Source organism: Jaculus jaculus, chromosome 14 (assembly GCF_020740685.1).
Source record: "Jaculus jaculus isolate mJacJac1 chromosome 14, mJacJac1.mat.Y.cur, whole genome shotgun sequence".
Taxonomy (NCBI): domain Eukaryota; kingdom Metazoa; phylum Chordata; class Mammalia; order Rodentia; family Dipodidae; genus Jaculus; species Jaculus jaculus.
Window position 1 is genome coordinate 32,271,190 of NC_059115.1, and position 9,753 is coordinate 32,280,942.

Consider the following 9,753-nt stretch of genomic DNA (forward strand, 5'->3'; position numbering starts at 1 on the left):
CTAAGAGGGACAGAGAGAGAGAGAGGGTGGGGGCGCCAGGGCCTTTCAGCTGCTGTGTACTAACTCCAGAAGTGTGCACCCCCTTGTGGGTATGAGTGCCATTGCATGCTGGCATCACTGTTGCATCTATACTTGGGATCTGGAGGATTCAAACAGGAGTTCTTAGGCTTCATGGCAAGTGCCTTAACTGCTAGGCCATCTCATTTAATTTATTTACTTAATTGAGAGAGAGAGAATGTGCACTCCTGGACCTCTAGCCACTGCAACTTTGGCTTTGCAGGCAAGCACCTTAACCGCAATGCCCTTTCTCCAGCCCAGGTCTGTAATATTTTAAATACAAGAGGGTAGCAAGTTCAAGGCCATTCTGGATAATTTAGCCAGACCTTGTTTCACACAAAAAAGAAATCTAGGTAAAGTGACATGAACCTGTAATCCCAACACTTGGGAGGTGGAGGCTGGAGAACTAGGTCAAGGCCAGCCAGTCAACACCAAAATTAGGGGAAGCTGAGAATATAGCTCAGTGGTAGAACATTTGCCTAGCATGTGCAAGGCCCTACTCCAAACTCCAGTATAATAATAAATACTGAATAAATAAATTATAAACCTTAGATGTATCATTTTACCCACATTTTTTAACTTTTTTATTGACAACTTCCATAATTGTAAAAAAAAAAAAAAATCCCATGGTAATTCCCTCCCTACCCCCACTTTCCCCTTTGAAACTCCACTCTCCATCATATCCCCTCCCCCTCTCAATCAGTCTCTTTTATTTTGATGCCATCATTTTTTTCCTCCTATTATGATGGTCTTGTGTAGGTAGTGTCAGGTGTTGTGAGGTCATGGATATCCAGGCCATTTTGTGTTTGGAGGAGCACATTGTAAGGAGTCCCACCCTTTCTTTGGCTCTTACATTCTTTCCACAGCCTCTTCCAGAATGGACCTGAGGCTTGAAAGGTGTGATAGAGATATTTCAGTGCTGAGCACTTGTCTGTCACTTCTCATGGTACCTTCTGAGTCATCCCAAGGTCATTACCATCTGAAAAGAGAAGGTTCTCTACCAAAAGTGAGAGTAGCATTAATATATGGGTATGAACATTAAGAGACGTGCTTGCTGCACAGTTTGGTGAGCATAGTATATACACTTAGCCAGAACAGCAGCAGACATTACATTCCTAGGGCTCATGACTACCCCTGTTGTAGGTTTTCAGTATCAGGGATGTATTCCATCCCATGGAGCGGCCTCCAATCCAATTAGAGTGTGGTTGGTTTCCTCCATAAGAGACGTGCCACTCTTTCACCCATTGGCTTATTTGGCCTGGCTGGCCAAATATAAGGCTTGCAGTGTCCACTATTGAGTGTCTTCACTGGGGATTTCTCTTCCATTGAACTTCATGCAGTGTGACTTTTTCCAGCTTTCTGTCAGCTGATCTACACAGAGGAGGTTTTCAGCTCAGCTCCAGCAGGGTTTTTCAATGACCTTGCAGCCCAAGTATGTGGAGTCTTCAGCAATAGGGTCTTACCATCTATTCCTGGTGGGAAACCAAGGGCCTCGATAATGGCCTGTAATGTTTTGGTGGCATCAGGGACCTCACTGGATGGTATCCCATCCCTGGCACCAAAAAATTCTAGCAACAATCTATGGCTCCTGAGTGTTCCATTGTCCAAAAATTGGGTTTTCATATGACTTATTTATATCCTCTTAGATTTTGATTAGCCCTCCCTCCATCTTTTCTTTACTCCATATCTTCCCCTGACCTTACTTTGGCCTTTTCACCCCCATTAATCTGTTTTACTTACATATATACAACACTATTCTATTAATTTCACCCCTCCCGCCTTTCTATTCTCTTTATATCCCCTTTTTAGCTTACTGGCCTCTCTTACTGAGCTTTGCTCGTACTCAAATAGAAGTTCAATCATTTGTAGCTAGGATCCACATATAAGAGAGAACATGTAACATTTGGATTTCTGGCCCTGGGTTATCTCACTAAGTATAATACTTTCCAGATCCATCCATTTTCTTGCAAATATCATAACTTCATTTTTCTTTACTGCTGAGTAGAACTCCATTGTGTAAATGTACCATATCTTCATTATCCACTCATCAGTTGAGGGACATCTAACATGGTTCCATTTCCTAGCTATTGTGAATAGAGCAGCAATAAACATGGTTGAGCAAGTATCTCTAAGGTAATGAGACAAGTCCTTAGGATATATGCCTAGGAAAGCTATAGGTGGGTCACATAATAGATCTATTTTTAGCTATCTCAGGAACCTCCACACTGATTTCCACAATGGCTGGACCAGATTGCATTCGCACCAACAGTGTAGAACGGTTCCTCTTTTTCTGCATCCTCACCAGCATTTATGGTCATTTGTTTTCATGGTGATAGCCAATCTGACAGGAGTGAGAGGGAATCTCAATGTAGTTTAATCTGCATTTCCTTGATAACTAGAATTGTAGAACTTTTTTTTTTAGTTGTTTATGTGCCATCTGTATTTCTTCCTTTGAGAACTGTATTCAGTTCCATAGCCCTCCCCCTTTTTAAAGGTAGGGTCTCACTGTATCCCAGGCTGACCTGGAATTCACTCTATAGTCTCAGCGTAGCCTTGAACTCACAGCAATCCCCCTACCTCTGCCTCCCGAGTCCTGGATTAAAGGCATTCACCACCATTCCCAGCCATAGCTCATTTTTAATTGGGTTGTTTGATTTCTTTTTTTTTTTTTTTTTTTCTGAAGTAAAGTCTCACTGTAGCCCAGGCTGACCTGGAATTCACTATGTACTCTCAGGGTGGCCTCCAACTCACAGCAATCCTCCTACCTCTGCCTCCTGAATGCTGGGATTAAAGGTGTGCACCACCACACCAGGCTGATTTCTTAATATTTAATTTTTTGAGTTCTTTGTGTACCCTAGAATATTCCTCTATCAGATGTATAGCTGGCAAAGATTTTTTTTCCCATTCTGTAGGTTGCCTCTTTGCTCTATTCACAGTGTCCTTTGCTGTACAAAAGCTTTGTAATTTCATGAGGTCCCCACGGTTGATGTATGGTTTTATTTCCTGAGCAATTGGGGTTATATTCAGAAAGTCTTTGCCAATACCAATATGTTGAAGGGTTTCCCCTACTTTTTCTTCCAGCAGTTTGAGAGTTTCAGGTCTGATATTAAGGTGTTTGATCCATTTGGACTTAATTCTTGTGCATGGAAAGCGATAAAGATCTGTTTTCATCCTTCTACAGATACATTTCCAGTTTTCCCAGCACCATTTGCTGAAGAGGCTATCTTCTCCAATGAGTATTTTTGGCATTTTTATTGAATAGCTATAGCTACCTGGACTTTTATTGTGGGTCCTCTTTTCTGTTCCATTGATCTGCATGTCTATTTTTGTGCCAGTAGCATGCTGTTTTTGTTACTGTGGCTCTGTGATGGTTAAAATCAGGTATGGTGATACCACCAGCCTTATTTTTGTTGCTCAAAATTGTTTTTAGATATTCGAGGGGGTTTTTTTGTGCCTCCAAATGAATTTTTGGATTGTTTTTTCTATTTCTGTGAAGTATGCCATTGTTATTTTGATGGGGATTGCATTAAATGTGCAGATTACTTATGGTAAGATCACCATTTTCACAGTATTGATTCATCTGATCCAAGAACAAGGGATGTTTTTCCATTTCCTAGTGTCTTCTGTGTAAGTGTTTTAAAGTTTTTACTGTAGAGATCCTTCACTTCCTTGGTTAGGTTTATTCCAAGGTACTTTTTTTTTTTTTTTAATGGAATTGTGAATGGGAGTGATTCTCTGATTTCATCCTCTGTGTGTTTGTTGTTAGCATATAAGAAAGGCTACTGATTTCTGTGTGTTTATTTTGTATCCTGCTACATGGCTATAGGTGTTTATCAGCTTTAACAGTTTGCTGGTAGAGTCTTTCAGGTCCTTTATATATAGAATCATGTCATCTGCAAATATTAATAACTTTATCTCTTCCTTTCAATTTGTATCCCTTTTATGTGTGTGCCTTGCCTTATTGCTATGGCTATGACTTCTAGCACTATATTAAATAAAAGTGGGGACAGTGGACACCCTTGTCTTGTTCCTGATTTTAGTGGAAAAGCTTCAAGCTTTTTCCATTTAGTATTATGTTGGCTGGAGGCTTGTCATAAAGAGCCTTTATTATGTTGAAATATCGTCCCTCTATTCCCAGTCTCTGTAGGACTTTTATCATGAAGGGATGTTGGATTTTGTCAAATGCTTTTTCTGCATCTAATGAAATAATCATGTGATTTGTCTCCTTCAGTCCATTTATATAATTATTACATTATTGATTTGCATGTGTTGAACCATCCCTGCATCTCTGGGATAAAGCCTACTTGGTTGGGGTGAAGGAGTGAATGATCTTTCTGATATATTCTTGTATTCTGTTTGCCAATATTTTGTTTTGGTTTTTCAAGATGGGGTGTTACCCTAGCCAAGGCTGACCTGGAATTCTTCCTGTATTCTCAGGGTGGCCTCAAACTCACTATGTAGTCTTAGGATGGCCTCAAACCTCATGGTGATCCTCCTACCTCTGCCTCCTATGCTGGGATTAAATGTATGTGCCACCATACCTGGCTGGCTGGCTTTCTTTCTTTCTTTCTTTACTTATTTATTTATTTATTTATTTATTTATTTATTTATTTATTTTTGCAAACAGAGAAGAAGATAGACAGACACAGAGAGAAAGAATGGGTGTGCCAGGGCCTCCATCCACAGCAAACAAACTCCAGAAGCATGTGTCATTTTGTGCATCTGTCTTCACGTGGGCCCTGGGGAGTCAAACCCAGGTCATTAGACTTTGCAGGCAAGCATCTTAACTGCTGATCCATCTCTCCAGCCCTCAGTACACTTCCTTCTTTATTTTTTTTTTTCCAAGGCAGGGTTCACTCTAGCCCATGCTGACCTGGAATTCACTATGTAGTCAGGGTGGCCTCGAACTCACGGTGACCCTCCTACCTCTGCCTCCCAAGTGTTGGGATTAAAGATGTGCCACCACACCCGGCTTCACTTCTTGAATCAGCTTGAACAACAGTGTCAGCGTCCTAGCACTATAAGCAGAATGATAGTTATATGCAAAAACAGCACAGGGAAATGTAGCAAGTTCTACAAAAGCTCAATCTCCATGTGGTCTTCATAGCAGTCTGTGGGGAACGTCTAACCAGGCGTGGTGGTGTACAATTATGATCCTAGCACTACGCAAAAAGTAGAGGCAAGAACATCAGAAGTTCAAGGCCATCTTCTCAAAAATAAAAAGTGGGGGCTGGAGAGATAGTTTAGTGGTTATAGTGCTTGCCTGCGAAGCCTAATGACCCATGTTTGATTCTCCAGGTCCCATGTGAGCCATGCAGTGGCTGGAGGCCCTGGCCTGCCTATTCTCTCTCCTTCTCTCTCCACCCCTCGTATCAAATAAATTTTAAAAATTATAAAAATTTATAAAATAAATAAAAATTTAAAAGTGGACCATGGTGTGTCATGCCTGTAATGCACTTGGGAGATAGAGGGAGAAAGATCAGGAGTTCAGAGTCATCCTTGGTTACAAAAAGAATCAAGGCTAGCGTGGACTATATAATGAGACTCTGTATACATTAAATACATAGATAGATATAAGATAGATATAATGAATGTTAAAAATAGCTGGACTTGGGCTGGATGTGTGGCTTAGCAGTTAAGGCATTTGCCTGCAAATCCAAAGTACTAGGTTTGACTCCCCAGGACCTACGTTAGCCAAATGCATAAGGGGGTGTATGCATCTGAAGTTCGTTTGTAGTGGCTGGAGGCCCTGGTGTGCCCATTCTCTCCTCTTCCTCCCCCCCCCCACTCTCTCTCTCTGTCAAATAATAAGTAAAAATAAAATATTTTTTTAAATAGCTGGGGTCAGGTATGATGGTGCACACCTTTAATCCCAGCACTCAGGAGGTAGAGGTAGGAGGACCGCCGAGAGTTCGAGGCCAGCCTGAGACTACATAGTGAATTCCAGGTCAGCCTGGGCTACAGTGAAACCCTACCTCAGAAAACCAAAAACAAACAAACAAATAAATAAATAAAAATAGCTGGACTTGGTGGTGCACACTTTTAATCCTAGCACTCAAGAGGCAGACCTAGGAGGATTGCTTTGAGTTCAAGGCCAGCCTGGAACTACAGAGTGAATTCTAGGTCAGCCCTACCTCAATAAAAAACAAAAAAAGAGGGCTGGAGAGATGGCTTAGCGGTTAAGCGCTTGCCTGTGAAGCCTAAGGACCCCGGTTCAAGGCTCGATTCCCCATTACCCACGTTAGCCAGATGCACAAGGGGGCGCACATGTCTGGAGTTCATTTGCAGTGGCTGGAGGCCCTGGTGTGCCCACTTTCTCTGTCTCTCTCTCTCTCTCTCTCTCTCTCTCTCTCTCTCCTTTTTCTCTGTCTGTCGCTCTCAAATAAATAAACCAAAAAATAAAAAATAAACAACAAAAACAGAAAGAGAGAGAGATCTAAATGCCAGAAGCAGTAGCCAAAAGAGTTGAAAACAATTGCTTCAGGGGAAGAAGAATTGGGAGTGAGAAGAAGTAGAGTCAAGAGCCTACGATTTTAAAATATCAGATTAAAATAATAATAAATAAATAAAATATCAGATTTATTAACAAAACAAATGACTTTAAAAACCATCAGGTTTTACTTTAGTTGGTACTGGGAATAGCTAAAACCTGAGAATGAATGAGTTTAGACTCCAGGATCCACAAAGGCTGACTCCAGCCAAGTTAGTGGAAGAGCATTTCATCCCATGCCCTCAGAGTTGAGGACAGTTGGCAGGGCACCAAGCAGGGTTGTGGCAGGCCCCTGCCCCCACCCGTTCCACCTTTTGTTTGTGCGTCATGCCTGCCCGAGCAGCCAGCTAGAAAAAGGGTGCCAGCCAACTGTTTGAGCATTGTCTACACTGGACAATCTATCACCACCAGCCATGCCGGCTCTTCTCTTCTCTCCTCTCCTCTCCTCTCTTCTTCTCTCTTCTTTCTCTCCCTCTCCCTCCCTCCTTCCCTCCCTGTCTCCCTCCCTCTCTCTTTCTCCTTAGGAGTGTCCAGGGTACTTTTGCATTACAGCTCCTCATAGCTCCCAGCTGTGATGATAGTCTGGAGCCTTTCAACAGTTTGGAAGGTGTGTTTGCATGGAGCAACTCCTAGCAGCGGGAACCACATGGCAGGTCTGGGGGCTTTCATCTCCTTCATATCCCCTTCTTCCTTCTCTGAGGTTCTTCCAGAGGAGCAGCTTGGCTCTCAAGTTATCCTTGTGGATTGCTCGTTGCCTTTAACAAGTTCCTTAACCTTTCTGAGCTTCAGTTTGCCAGCTCTCAAATGAAGAGTATAGCAATACAAAGAGTTGTTTTCAAGACTTACAAAGAATGAAGCAAGTAGATTCTAGCATACCTCTTTCCAGACTAAGTGCATGATAAACAGGACCTATTGATCACCACCCACCCACACTTAGCAGCATCCTCCACTTCCACCTCTTCCACCCCAGGATCCTGGAAAGATGTGAAGAGCCCTTCCCTCCTACACCCAGCACCCAGTATTCCCCACAACATCCACCACTGCAATTCCCTTCTCTTTCTCTCCAACAGTTTTCATCTTGGCCTCTGGCCAAAGGGATCAGAATGTCCTGCCTTTGTCTGGATTCTCAACCCCTCCAGTGCATAGTATAGAAACCCCAACGGATGGGGCTTGCAACTGGAAAATATCACTCAGAAAACAGTGCTTTTGAGGGGGATAAACACACTCTGAGTAGTGGAACCAGGCCAACCCTGAGCTGCTCAGAGGAACCTAATGTCTTGAAAGGCCCATCAGAGAGTCACAAGGGCAGCAAGAGGAGCACTCAAGCAGGACCCCGACCATCTGTAGTGGCCCTAAGACTTCCTTTTCATGGAGACTGACTAAAGGGAAAAGGTGTTTCCCCTCAGGAAACTAGGATGAGGTCAGGAAGGGGAGTATACTGTGGACAGCTCTCCAAATGCCAATTACCTACTAGATAAGGTACCACAATCCATGTAATGTCCCACAAGCTGGAGCAACTGGCTCCATATAACAAGATAAAAAGCAAAGAAAGAAAGACCAAAGAGTACCCTTATAATGCCAGCACTTTGGGGAGAGGCTGAGGTAGGAAGATTGCCATGAGATCAAGGCCAGTCTGCTATACAGGTCAGCCCGGGCTAGAGTAAGACCCTGCCTCAAGCAAAGAAGGCTGAATGCTAAATAGCATCAAGGAACCAAGTGGGCACAAAGCCATGTGGAAGACCTAGTAGACTCATATTGAATGTCAGTGGCTATGAGGTCAAACATGACTCAACTTTTCACATTGGGACAAAACCCTGAGATAATCAACTTGGAAGGGTGGGGGTTGAGGTTTATTTTGGCTCACATCCATGATTGCTTGGCCCTGTTGTTCTGGTTTCATGGTAGTGTACTATATCATGACAAGAGTGCTTGATGCAGGAGGCCTGTTCACCTCAAAGTGACCACCAAGCAAAGAACAAGAGAAGTGGCTGGGGTTCTAATATTCCCTACAAGGGCATGTCCCCAGTAACCCATTTTCTTCCATTAAGCCCACCTCCTAAAGGTTCTACCAACTTCCAAAAGCACCTTGGGCTGATTACTGATCAAGTGTTTATCACATGGGCCTTTGGGAGGCACTTCAGCTCTAAACCATAACAGGTCATATTTTTTAAACTTTATTTATTACTTTATTTGTAAGGAAAGAGCAGAGCAAGCACTCCAAGGCCTCCAGCCGCTGCAAACGAACTTCAGATTTATGCATGTACCACTTTGTGCATCTAGCTTTATGTAGGTACTGGAGAATCGAACCTGGGTCATTAGATTTTTGTAGGCAAGTGTCTTAAGTGTCTCCACGCCTGGCTTCGTTTTTCTTTCTTAAAGTAATAGTCATTATCCTCATGGTCACAAAAGGAGTACATAGTGTGTAGAATATTGATAAATAGAATGATAAACTTAAGCCAAGTGTGGTGGCATGCACCATTAGTCCCAGCACTTGGGAGGCAGAGGTAAGAGGATCGCCATGAGCAAGGCCACCCTGAGACTACATAGTGAATTCCAGATCAGCCTGGGCTAGAGCAAGACCCTACCTCAAGAAACAACAACAACAAAAAAAAAATTTTGAGAGAGACGGGAAAAGAGTATGGGTGCACCAAGGCCTCTTGCTGCTGCAAAGAAACTCCAGATGCATGTGCAATTTTATGTGTCTGGTTTTACATGGGTACTTGGGAATTGAATCTGGGCCTGAAAGTACATTTAACTGCTGAGCCATTTTTCTAGTCCAAGATTTTCTTTTTTTGAGACAAAGTCTCTGTACATCAGGCTGGCCTTGAACATGCTACATAGCCTACGATGGCCTTGAACTCATAATCCTCCTGCTTCCACTTTCTGAATGCTAGGATTACAGGTGTGTGCCATTGGGCCTGGCCACATATATGTTTTCTTAAGCAAAGGAAATGATGTGGTGGTTTCAGTGAGTACATCAGGGGACAGAGTTGAAGAGGCCATGAGTAAAACTTGTTCTTGGAACATTTCTGTGTTGCTAGACAATCAGTATATATTATTTTTTTAATTCAAATGACTAAAATGTTAATAGGTCTACCCTAGAAATTTCTCTGTGGCATTACAGAGTCTATAGCAATTTTGATGACTATATGCATTCCCTATGTGAATTTTCCCAAACTGATGGAGTTTAATGATGGACAGGTGAA